Below are 12,911 nucleotides of genomic sequence, written 5' to 3'. Positions count from 1 at the left end.
GCTACAGTCACCCTCTGCACTGGCTACAGTCACCCTCTGCACTGGCTCTTCTATAGAGCCATTCAGGAAATAGCAGCTAGCTTCCCCTCTTGGTGACCCAAGAGAAGGGGAGATAAAAGATCACTTAGGACAGGAACTGAATGCTTTCATAACCTAATATAACATGTCCTGTATTCTGCCTTGTGCTGTTCTTCACACACACCAACCCTGGTACAATGGGCAGAGAAGAAATACCCACACACTCAAGCAGGAATCATTTGGTGTGGTCTGAGATGGAATACACTACTGGTCCATTCTTAGCCTCCATAAGTCACATGTTATGGACACACAATCATTTTTTTGTTTCCTTTCTTGAGCCTGTTTGGATAACTTCAGATGCAAGCCATGAGACTACCAGACATCTTCTTCAGAGTGTGAGCATCTTCTGCAATCTTGTGAAGGCCCTGAACTCTTTCTGAGTATAATAATTTTGTAATTTATAAAAGAATATATGTTGTATTACAAAGAAACTTGATTGTATTGAAATATAGTTAGAGAAGTGTTAAACAAGCGTGTGACAACACAGTGTATACACAATACATATTACCCTTTATTAACACTCTGAAGACAAAAATATAGCAACAGATCTAACAACTACTATAATTTCAACAGTGGGATGAAAATGGGATATTGTGAGGTACCGCAGCAACCGTGGGATTAGACAGGACTGTGCTAGCCACCAGCGACAGCTGTGAGAATGAGACAGGGCTGTGTTAGCCACTGGGAACAACTGTGGAGATTAGACGGGGCTCTGCTAGCCACACAGCCATTTGCAATCGAAGGAGTACTGAAGTTCAGAGGGCAATAAAAAGTATTTCCTACACAACTTAATGAATCCTTTATATTCCGTCCAGAGAGCTGCAGGGACTGATATGCTCATCACTGGTTAGGAACCCTGGAACTAGACAGTGACTGCTATGCCCAACAGCCTAGCACTCTGGGAAGAGATTGAAACACAGAGTGCATAGGACAACTAACGGCACTGATAAAAATTCATGATTAATGGGGGGCTGAAGTGTTGTAAAGTAGTTAGTCCTCTTATAGATGGTGTGGGGTATTGGTGTGTGTGACTGTGAGTAGGTTTACACGCACATGTGTGCTTCCCGTTATGAGACAGCCCGATACATGCATGGAGATGGTATGGAGGGCTGGAGAGCTGTCTCAGTGGATAAGAGTGCTTACTGCTTTTGTAGAGAACCCAGGTTCAGTTTCCAGTACCTATATCAGATGACTCACAACTTCACGTCTTTATGGCTCCAGGGTATTTGATGCAATCTGGCCTTCTCAATCAACTGCGCGCGCGCACACACACACACACACATGCAAATATATAAAATCTTTCAAACATGAAAGGCAGCATGTTGAAATGTTGCAGAAGAACACGTGACATCAATCCCAGTCATTTCAGAACTACCTAGCAGATATCTCAGGACCTCCTTCAAGACTGACCCAGTAGGTTTTACTATTTCATTCCACAGGTGGGTACATCAGGAAAAGTATAAAAAGAGTGCAACACCTTGCTCAGGGTCACCAGGCTTTTAAGCAAAGGAGGTGGCACCAGAGTCAGACAGCCTGGCTCTAAGGCCAGGGCTCGAGTCTCTCCTGGGCAGGCAATTTCTATAATGAAATGTTTATAGCTCCACAGGTAAGCAACCAAGAATACCTGCATGTCAAGGGAAAGCTGAAGCAGTGTTCTTGCTAAACCATGGACTCCCCTCAGTGAGTGAAAAGGCAAAGGGATGGACAAGGGAAAGAAGACCTTTCAGAAAAAAACAAACTGAAACCATTTTACAGTCGATGAGTGATTGTTTCTGGGTGACTCTCACAAGCAGCATTGATCAAGCGGAATGGAACGCACAGCTGCTGATGTGACGTCACAGCCCATAAAATAAAACAGTGTGTCTCCTAGGTACACAATGCTGTAGAAATGGAACAACGTATGCAAAGCCGAGAGAGGCTAGACTGGGACTAGGAGGATGGTCAGTGGCTAAGAGCACCTGAACAAAGGCTTGATTCCCAACATCCACAGCAGCTCACACCAGACTGTAACTCCAGTTCCAAGAGAGCCAATGTCCTCTTCTGGCCCCCATGGGCATCAGTCACACATTTGGTTCACATACATACATACATACATACATACATACATACATACTACATACAGGAAAAACACTAATACACAGAAAGTGAAATGAAAATGGAAATATCAAACTATCAAACTAAATTATATATGTATATATATGCATATATATTGCGCTGTCACAAGCTTGTTTAACATGTGTGTGTGTGTGTGTGTGTGTGAGAGAGAGAGAGAGAGAGAGAGAGAGAGAGAGAATGAGATGCAAGAACAGGGACCCACTGATGGCAGGGGCATGAGAAGGCTTCTGGGTACCATCAATGTCCCGTGTCATGGGTGCGATGCTCCTGCTGGTCATCTTAGCACACGCTGATGTTCTGCATGTGGATGATCTTTTTCTGAGTGTGTTAGGCATCAAAGTTATAGCTGTATGAAGTAATCTTGTGAATAGCCAAAAGGGACAGAGCGCCTAAGACCTGGTACCAAGCCATCCCTGCACCCAGGGGTCACTCAGTAGATTTACACTCCCATTCAGAGGCTACAGGCACCAGTCAAGTGTAGCACTAAGTTCAAGACCACTCTCTGGGAACATCTCAGCCTGTAGCACTCTCAGGAGTAGCTTTTGGCAAACAGCTGTTGGCATCATAGAATCCCAGGAAATCACTGTCACATGTGTCGGCTCTCAAGGCACAAAGAAAGAAAAAGGAGATTCTACATGGCACTAGAGATCACATCAGTTATCTTCTGAAATTTTGAGGAAGTCATTGTAAGTACCTTTAGTGGTTTGTCTGCCAGCCTCTCCCCAGGAGTAGCGAAGATTTCTAAAGATAAAGACATTGTTTCTACAAGTAGAAAGGAAAGAAAGGATTTAAATGTTTGAGGGAGAATCACCATCTAGAAATCAGAAGACCTGGTGCATCAGCTAGTTAGTGCTGCATAACAAACTGTGCCAAATCTCAGAATCTCACAGTAAAGAGCATTTCTCATTTCCTGTAAGTCAGGTGGTTGGGCTGAATTGGATAGAGCTCAGCTGTTCTTGACTGTCACCTCACAGTCATCATCAGGATGGGCTGTCTGAGGCTGACTGGCTGTGAGCCAAGATCACATAACTGTCATCAATCATCCTGCAGGTTAGCCCAGGATTTTCTTAGAATGCTTGATGATCTTTTTCTGAATGTGTTATATATCAAAATTATAGTTGTATGGAATCATCTTGTGAATAGCCAAAAGGGACAGGTGATCACCTGGTTAGCCAATAAAGTTTTATTGGACACCTGTTTGCTAATACCTTTTGTACTAATAGGACAAAATTGAATAGCTATGACAGAGACCATATGACCAGCAGAGCCGAAGTTATTTACCTCTTGGCCTTTTACATAAGTTTTTGGACCCCAGAGAAAGAGGAGTCCTTGGGCTCCCTTTGACTGCTGATAGCACCTGCTCTAAGGTCCCCATGAGCTTAGTAGTTATAGCTACACTCTTGTTTGTGGCGATCCCATTAAATGCCTCAGGCTCTGTGATAGACAGCAATACAGAAGCATGGACCTGCTGGGAGATTCTGGAGCCTCTCTAGAACACCAGCTCTTCGAGGTGGGTCATTTCGTGCCAGTGATAACGTATTTTCCTACATATAAAATAACAACAGTACCCCTCCCTCACAGAGTACCCCTCCCTCACAGAGTACCCCTCCCTCATTCTCCAGGGTGGATGAAATGACAGCTTTGAAGGGACACCGGGGATAACTGTCTCTTTGGATGCTGAGGAAGCATTAGTCCAAAAATGAAAACTGACTTCTTCAACATCACCCAGCTTATCTGAGTCCTGGCTCCTGAATCCTAGTTTAATACCTGCTTCATGTCTGTGAAGATGCTCAAGAAACAAGGGAGGAGAGGGCTGGAAGAAAGGCTCAGTTGGTAAAGCGCTATTGTACTTTATGGGTACAGGGAGTTGAGTTTAAACCCCTAGCACCGTGTAAAAGCTGAACACATGGAAGAGGGGGTGGGTAACTGGGCAAAGCCACGTGTCACACAAGCCTGATGACCCAGTTCAATCCCTGGAACCCATCTAAAGGTGCAAGAAAGACCCTATTCCACAAAGTTGTCCCCTAACCTCCACATAAGTGCTGTTGGCATCTGTGTGCCCACACTCAATATCAAACCTACACACAATAATAATATTTTAATAATTCATGTACATGTCTATAACTCCAGAATGATGCAGGGAGCAGAGGCAGCAAGGGGCTCACTGACCAGCCAGCAAGTCTAGGGGACTAGCAGGATCCAGGTTCAATGAGGGACCTCTCAAAAAAAGAGAGTGATGCAGAATGACTGAAGATAGTCAACATCAACGTCTGATCAGCACCCCACATGCGTGCACACACGCACACACACACACACACACACAGGGTCAGAAGGAGACAGTCCATCTGTCACTTTACCACTGAGGAAAGAAAGAAGAGACATGATCAGGTAGGAAGGCAAATGTTTCCCTCTCTGGCTGAGGCTGAGCACCGGACACTGATGAGAAGGTGGGAGAGTGTGGGGAGCAGGAAGAAAAATGAAGCCATCAAATGCCTGCTGTCAAGGCAGCCTGCTCCCTTCTGGTTCCTGTCACTGCAAGCAAAGACATTTGGATTTGTAGGGGGAGGAGGAGAAGGGAAATCAGAGCCAAGAGTCCATGGGGATGGGAAAGGAACTGGATTCAGTACTTCCAGGACTCATAAGGATAGATGCCATGAAGACATCCCTTGGGGTGTTCTTGGGGGGCCACTCATACTCTTCAAAATATTTCCACACATCTCATGCCCTCCTGTCTCCAGAAAGCCAACTCTAGCTCCTTCCAGGCAGGGCCATCTCCTGGCAGACACACAGATGGCTCCAGCTTCACAGCCAATTTACCTTTCCAGGAAAATGCTTCCACCTTCTGCAAAGGACACAGAAAAGGGTGTACAAAGAAGAAGATTGTGAACTTCTTTCTGCCCTGAATTAACACCCAACATTTCATCTCTGATGATCTGAGTTTCTGAGAAAGCATCTGAATGGATGGTGTGGGCTATATACATTTCAGCCCAGTGCTCCAGAGGCAGAAGCAGGCAGATCTCTTTAAGCTTGACACTATCCTTGTCTACATATAGACCTCTAGGCAATCAGAATGCACAGAGAGACCCTCCCAGAAAAAAAGGAAGGAAGGAAGGAAGGAAGGAAGGAAGGAAGGAAGGAAGGAAGGAAGGAAGGAAAAGAAGGAAGGAAGGAAGGAAGGAAGGAAGGAAGGAAGGAAAGAAAGAAAGAAAGAAAGAAAGAAAGAAAGAAAGAAAGAAAGAAAGAAAGAGGGAGAGAAAGAAAGGAAGGGAGGAAGGGAGGGGAGAGGAAGGGAGGGAAGGGGAAGGGGAGGAGAGGAGAGGGAGGGGAGGGGGGGAAGGAGAGGGGAAGGGAAGAGGGAAGGGGAGGCGAGGGGAGGGGAGGCGAGGAGAGGAGAGGAGAGAAGAGGAGAGCAGAGGAAAGGAAATGTATTCTAATGGAACATAGTGGGAACACAAACATATTTTCACCAGATATACATGTATAAACAAATCAAAATGGATTACGCTGATGAAAGTTATAGGAGAGCGACCATGGCCCCCACCATGACTGAAGAGTCATGACCAAAGAGGGCACAGGCACTGGCTCATGGTTTTGATGTGTGTTCTTCCCATCCCAGCTGGTATTTAAGGAAGGCTTTGGAATCTTCAGGATATGAGGCTGAACTGGCATAACTGCCTCTGGTGATTCCTTCCAGAATAAACCTAAGCAGGGAAAGATTCGTTGCAGCTCACAGTTTTAGCCCACCCACTGCTGGGATCACAGGGCCACTGGATCTCATTACACTCTGCTTCTGCCTCTGCTGCATGCCCCCATGACCACGGACTTAACTGCCTCCCCTAACATGATGGCATGAAGCCCCTTCAAAAGAGTGAGCTCTAAGCACATGAAGGCCTGGGGTCCTCAAAACTTGGGAAGTGATGATGCTTAGAGGACCAGTAGTTCAAGGTCATGACCAGCTACAAAGAGAGTTAGAGGCCAAGCTTCATGATACGGGACTTTCTTCTGGAAGGTAGTCTGTTCACAACACTGCTAGAGAAACATATGGGAAGAATATGAAATCTGAACTGCAGAGCAAGGACTAAAACCTGAGAACTTTATAAGTGAATTAGGCTAGGAGGATAGCTGAGTGGCTAGCGTGCTTACCTCACAACATGAGAACCTCAGTGGGACTGCCTCAGCCCATATGACATTCTGGGTGTCGTAGCACATGCTTGTAATCCCAGTGCTGAGGAAATAGAGGCAGGAGGAGCATTGGGACTCACCAACCAGCCTAGCTTAATCGGTGGTCTCCGGGCCAATGGGAGATCTGTCTCAAAGGAGATGTATGACATTCTTGGGGCACACACACAGTCACTTACTCACACACACACTCACACTCACACACATACCTTAGAAAAAGCTATACCTTGAATTCTCCTGAAATCTTAGGCTGGTTGTAGTCTGCCTCCTATACTTATATGACTAGTGTATCCATTCTGTTACTGTGTAACAATCTTGCAAGAAGGTGCTGATTCAACAGTAAGTGCTCATTGCATTCACCATTCTGAGAGTTGGGTATTTGAACTGGGATCTACTGGAAGATTCTTCCCTGCCTGGGAAACTTGATTGATATCTAATATGATTCGTGCATTTGCCTGTGATCAATTTATAGCTGACTGGAGCCTCCTGAAGATGGCTTCACTCCTGTGGCTAATAGTTGGCTATAACAGAAGCAATGAGGGCCTATGACCACATGTCTCCCATCAACAATTATACTAACCTGGGTTAGTATTACTTACATGGTGTTAGACAATTCCAGACAATAATGAGAAAGCTACAAGAACTCTTTAGGCCAACAGCTCAGAACTGATATTATGACTTACGTTTCTTCCTGTTGGTCAATTCATGTGGCTGTCCATGGTAGCAAAGAGAGACAAATCATTCCCCTTGAAAGATGCACAACAGCCAGTCTCTCACTCCATTTCAGAGACATGAATCCACTTTTCAGAAGTGGTGGGAAGAGTTGATTTTGGAATTCTCAATTGCTTGGTGAGTAATGAGGCCACTGTTAGCCATATATGTGTGCCCAGGAGAGCAGGCAATGAGTGCTTTGTACGTCCAAGTCCTGTTCTTCTGCTCACAAAGACACACGACATACTATTCTGACTCAACTGCTTTCTGCCATACCTGCAGAACCCAAAACAACCAAATTCATTCATCAAAGCCCATGTCCCTGAGTCCCCACATTGCCTGGGATGGAGTCTGTATCTCAATAAAAAGAAGGAAGTGATCCAAGTACAAATATTCATGTCGCTCTTCTTGTCCAGCTGCCCCAAGCACCTGCCACATGACCCCTGCCATGATGGATGGTAACCTGAACGAAGTCTAAATAAACCCTTTCTCTCCTGTGGTTGCTTTTATTATTTTATCACAGCAAGAGGAATGTAGCTAAGACCTTAACTCGTTCAATCACTATAATGACTCTAAGAAGTTGGAACTGCTTCTATTCTTATTTTTCACAGGAGGCAAATTAAATTCCTAGAGGTCTGTGGCTCAGCCACAACCAAACAGCCACAGTGTCAAAGCCAGGATTCAAGCCTAGACATTCTGGCTCTCAAAAGTGTGCTCTAGCCACCGTACTTAGCTCATATAAAACAGATAGGTTTCCCCAGTGACAGAGATCCCAGGGGCAATGTTTTGGATGCTGTGAAGTATGATCTATAGTTAATGAACAAAATCTGTTCATAGCAATATCTGCTGCAGACACATGGCAGGAAACCAGTGGGATGAATCTGTGTCATCTCCCCCAGTCTGCTTCTAGATGATGTCAGATCGGGAAAGATACTTACCACAGAAAAATCTCTACCCAGGGCTGACCTTGCACATTTATATATTGAAGACACCATCTTGCCTCTTCTTATCCTTGCATATCTGCTGCTTCTGCACAAACCCACTGGTACCACTTAGTCTGTCCTCAAAGTGGATTTAAACCCACAACCACACTGAGGAAATGGGCTTTTCCCCAAACACATTACAGAACACAGAATCATTCAGTGCCTTGATGTTTCCTGGCCACAAGGAACAAATGCTTAAAGTCCATGCTTTGAAAACAACCTAGAACTGACCTTAATATATGCATGTAATTAAAATGGTATAAAAGCAAAAAGGAGGAGGGGGATGGGATAGGGGGTTCTAGAGAGGGGAAATGGGGAAAGGGGATGACATCTGAAATGTAAATAAATAAAATATCCAATAAAAAAGGAAAGAAAACAAGCAAGATATTTCTCACATCTCAAGTCTAATCCAAAAACAACAACAAAGAAAAACCACATGTGATTTTTAAAATTTTTTTCTGCATATTACACTGTACTGTCTGTGTCCTTGGTTCTCCCCAATCCCTGTCGTACAACACATCCAGATAGTAGTTTTCCTTCCCTCCACTCCTCCAGGTTCCATGCCCACCCTCCACCCTCTTCTCTGTTTCCCTTCAGAGTTCTTCATTTTTTCCCAATCGCTTTTCAGCAAGAATAGGGATGCTCTGGGAAGATCGGCCACATCTATCTCATAACATGTCACAAGCCAGGGAGCCAGCTTTATCTCTTCCACTGCAGACTTTAGCCTACAAATCATGCCATACTGAAAACCTTTCAGGTTCATGAGCCAGGTAGATCTGGACATGGGTTCTAGCTCGCTTGTCCATAGGTTGTATGGAGGACTTTAGATAAAATTCTCAACCTTTTACATCCTTCTATGCAAAAAAAAAAAAAAAAAAAAAATGGGGGGAGGTCTTATAAGAATTGAAGAAAGTACCACTGCTGGAGCCCTGTACCAAAAGAATTTTTAAGAAATATTCCTTTCTTTCCTGTCCTTTCAAACTCTCAGGCTATTTCTAGCTCTCGAAGCAAGCATGGGTGTGTGTTAGGAGCCCCCTCTCTGATGGATTAATGCTAAGGGGATCCAAGACTTCTCTCTGCATGTTCCCCTTGGGCCCTCCTCCTCTCCAGTTTGATTCTGCTCAAAATAACTGAACTTGGAATGAACCAGTTGGAATCTCTCTTTGAATCCAGCAGCTCCAAAAGAAGATTAAAACCTTAAGCCCCACAGCTGTGGGATAGTCAAAGCCAGATTCTGTCTGGCTACCTTGGGCACTGTGTATTTTTCTAAAATCTTTAAACATGGGATTTGATGATTTCTATTTTTAAATTGCTTTAAGTCATATATGCAGTCTTTTTCTGATTAAATAGAATGAAAGAATTTGAAATGAATAATTCTTGTTTCTGTCTCCTTCTCAAAATAAAAGCACTAACTTGAGTCTGTAAAGTGTTTTTATTAATTCTTTAAGACCTTAGTTCAGATGCATTTTGAGTGTATTCACCCATCCCCCTGACTTCAGGTACTCTTTTTATTAACAACTTGTTTGTGCTGTGCATATGTGTCTGGGTGTGTGACCAAGCACTGGAGCCTAGTTATTTTCTTACAAATCTTAACATACTATTTTATGTTTACTCTACGTCAACACAAGAATTATCAATTTGGTTTTAGATAAGTGTGAAAGCCTAGGTAAAAGGTTAAGGCCTAAGTAACTGATATTTGTCTGCTATTTTGTGCTATTACAAATGTCATAGGAAAACTTTCTCATGTGTTACAGCTATTACTAAGAATTTTTCTCATGCCCAAGTTGATTGCATATTCTGTTATTTTCTGTGCTCTTGGAAACCAATCACAACAGCAGTCAGTTAGAACTGCTCTGTATAGTGACCCATGATACGCGTGGGTCTGAACCAACCACCCAGCAGGACTTCCTGCACCTATGTATGAGCTATTATGGTATTTTCTGTATTAGCTGCCCCTGGGATGAACTCCAACATAAGAGAGACACCTGTACCAATGTAAGAGGCTATTTAGAATAAGACTTCCATTTTGAGTAGTGGTCAAGTAACGTTTAAGTTCCCAAGACCTCCCTGGGAATTAACATCCTACTTGTTAAAAAGAGACATGTCATGAGTAACTGGCATCCTGGTTGGCAAGTTAAGATATGAATGTTAAGCAAGTTAAGATATGAATGTTAAGCAAGTCCCATCCTGGTAGACAAGTTAGAATATGAATGTTAGACAAGTCTCCTGAATACCCCAACCAATGGGAGCAGAATAAAGACATGTTCCTGGGGAAATCACCTATCCTTAAATCCTGATTGGTGGAATAACTTGGTACAAATGTTTGTAGATCTCAAGTTTAAAAAGCTCTGTGGAATCTTAGCTCAATGTCAAGGTTCGGCTCCCAGGTCTGGTTGGTGGCCTTGATCTATCAGTCCTGTAGTGTATGCTCAATAAACTACCCTGGTCTGTCTGAAATCAGTGTTCATGTCATTTGTGAGGTGGCTCTGGACCCCAACAAGGTACAGTTGTAAGACACAGATAAAAATTTAAACATGAATATACAGATTTAGTGTGCTACCTAAAGGAAACATACTATGTTTTATGGCTTCAATACAATGTATTCCCCAAAGCTGTGTGTGTTGAATATTTGGTCCTAAGCTCATGACATCATTTTAGAAGGTTCTGGAACTTAAGGAGGCAGAGACTCTTTGGAGAAATAGTCACTGGGGAAATCCCTCTAAAAGCTATGCCTGGTACCTGGTCATTTCCCCTGCTTCATTTACTCCATGAGGTGAAAGTCCCCCTCTATGTGATCCCACCACCATGATGTTGGGCCTCACCACAGGGCCAAGAAGTTCCCAAAGTGAGGATGTCTTCCTGTCCTGGAATCTGATACCTATAACAATGCACTGATATGAAGCATCTTCCTTCACTCACTCTCTCTCCATAGAGAAATACACAGGCAGATAATGGAGAGAGAGAGAGAGAAAGAGAGAGAGAGAGAGAGAGAGAGAGAGAGAGAGAGAGAGAGAGAGTTTAAAGAGTAATTATGTGGAGAATATGCTCCTTTTGAGAGTTTAGAGGATAATCTAAACAACATGGTGAGATGGTAACACTAGTTGGTCCTCTGTTCATTTCCACATCAAGGAACATAATTTAATGGAACATTTCTATCCCTGCCCATATCCAGTGTTAAACCCTGAAGTGGCTGCATTATTGGTAAACCCAATGCTGTGCCTCTCCTAGCTCAAATATTTCATTCAGAACTTGATGAGGAAACATGGCCCGCCACATCTTCTCCTCCACCAAATCCAGCACCATAAATGCTTGGGAGCATACTGAACTTCAAATGCCAGAACCTGCTGTAGTATCAGGAGCGCAAAGGGTTGGGGGCAGGACCTGCAGATACTATTTGCTCAAAAAATAAATGTTTTGGCCAAAACCCTGTACTCCACCAACTTGGAAAATCTAAAAGAAATGAATAGCTTTCTCAATTGGTACCACTTTCTGAAGTTAAGACAAAAACCATATAAAGAATTTAAGGACACCTATAACTCCTAGTAAAATAGGAGCAGTTATTAAAAGACTATGAACCAAAAGAGGCCCAGGGCCAGACAGTTTTAGAAAAATTTCTACCAGACTTTCAAAGAAGAATTACTCCCCAAATTATTTCACAACATAGAAACAGAAGGAAGATGGCTTGACTTATTTTGTGAGGCCACAGTTACTCTAGTACCAAAAGCACATAAAGACTCAATTAAGAAAGAGAATTACTGGCTGAAGAGATGGCTCCACGGTTAAGATCACTGACTGCTCTTCCAGAGGTCCTGAGCTCAATTCCTAACATCCACATGGTGGCTCACAACCATCCATAATGAAGCCTGGTGCCCTCTTCTGGTGTGTCTGAAGACAGCTACAATATAAATATATAAATAAAATAAAATAAAATGATACTATGAAAAAAGAGAATTACAAACCAATTTCCCTCATGAATATTGATGCAAAAATACTCAATAAAATGCTTGCAAACCAAATCCAAGAACACATCAAAAAAGATCATCTACCATGATCAAGTGGGCTTCATCTCAGAGATTCAAGGCTTATTAAATATATGAAAACCGGGAAATATAATCTGCCATATAAATAAGTTAAAAGAAAAACCAAACGATCATCTCATTAGATACAGGAAAAGGCCTTTTGCCAAAATCCAAAACCCCTTTATGATAAAAAGTCTTGGAAAGATCAGGGCTACAATGGACATGGCTAAATATAATACAGGCAATTGACAGCAAGCCTTCAGCCAACATCAGATTAAATGGAGAGAAACTCAAAGCAGTTCCACTAAACTCAGGAGTGAGACAAGGTTGTCTACTCCCTCCATATTTATTTAATATAGTATTAGAAGTATTAGTTAAAGCAATAAGACAACTGAGGAGATCAAGGGATACAAATTGGAAAGGAAGAAGTCACAGTATCATTATTTGCAGATAATAGTATACATAAGTAATCTCGAAATTCCACCAGGAAATTCCTACAGCTAATAAACACTTTCAGTAAAATACCTGGATATAAAAGAAACTCAAATAAATCAGCATCCCTCCTATATACAAATGAAAAATAGACTGATTAAAAAAAATCAGGGAAACAGTACATTTTGCAATAGCCTCAAATAACTTAAGATATCTTAGGGTAACTCTAAACAGGCAAGTAAATGGCTAGTATGATAAAAACTTCAAGTCTCTGAAGAAATGCATTGAAGAAGATATCAGAAGATGGAAAGATTGCCCAAGCTCATGGATCAGTGGGATTGACATAGGAAAATCTACAGATTCAAAGCAATCCCCATCCAAATTCCAACAAAAT

The sequence above is a fragment of the Grammomys surdaster genome, unplaced genomic scaffold (genome assembly GCF_004785775.1).
Source record: "Grammomys surdaster isolate TR1022 unplaced genomic scaffold, NIH_TR_1.0 334, whole genome shotgun sequence".
Taxonomy (NCBI): domain Eukaryota; kingdom Metazoa; phylum Chordata; class Mammalia; order Rodentia; family Muridae; genus Grammomys; species Grammomys surdaster.
The sequence above is the reverse complement of the archived record's forward strand: the minus strand, read 5'-3'. Positions refer to the sequence as shown.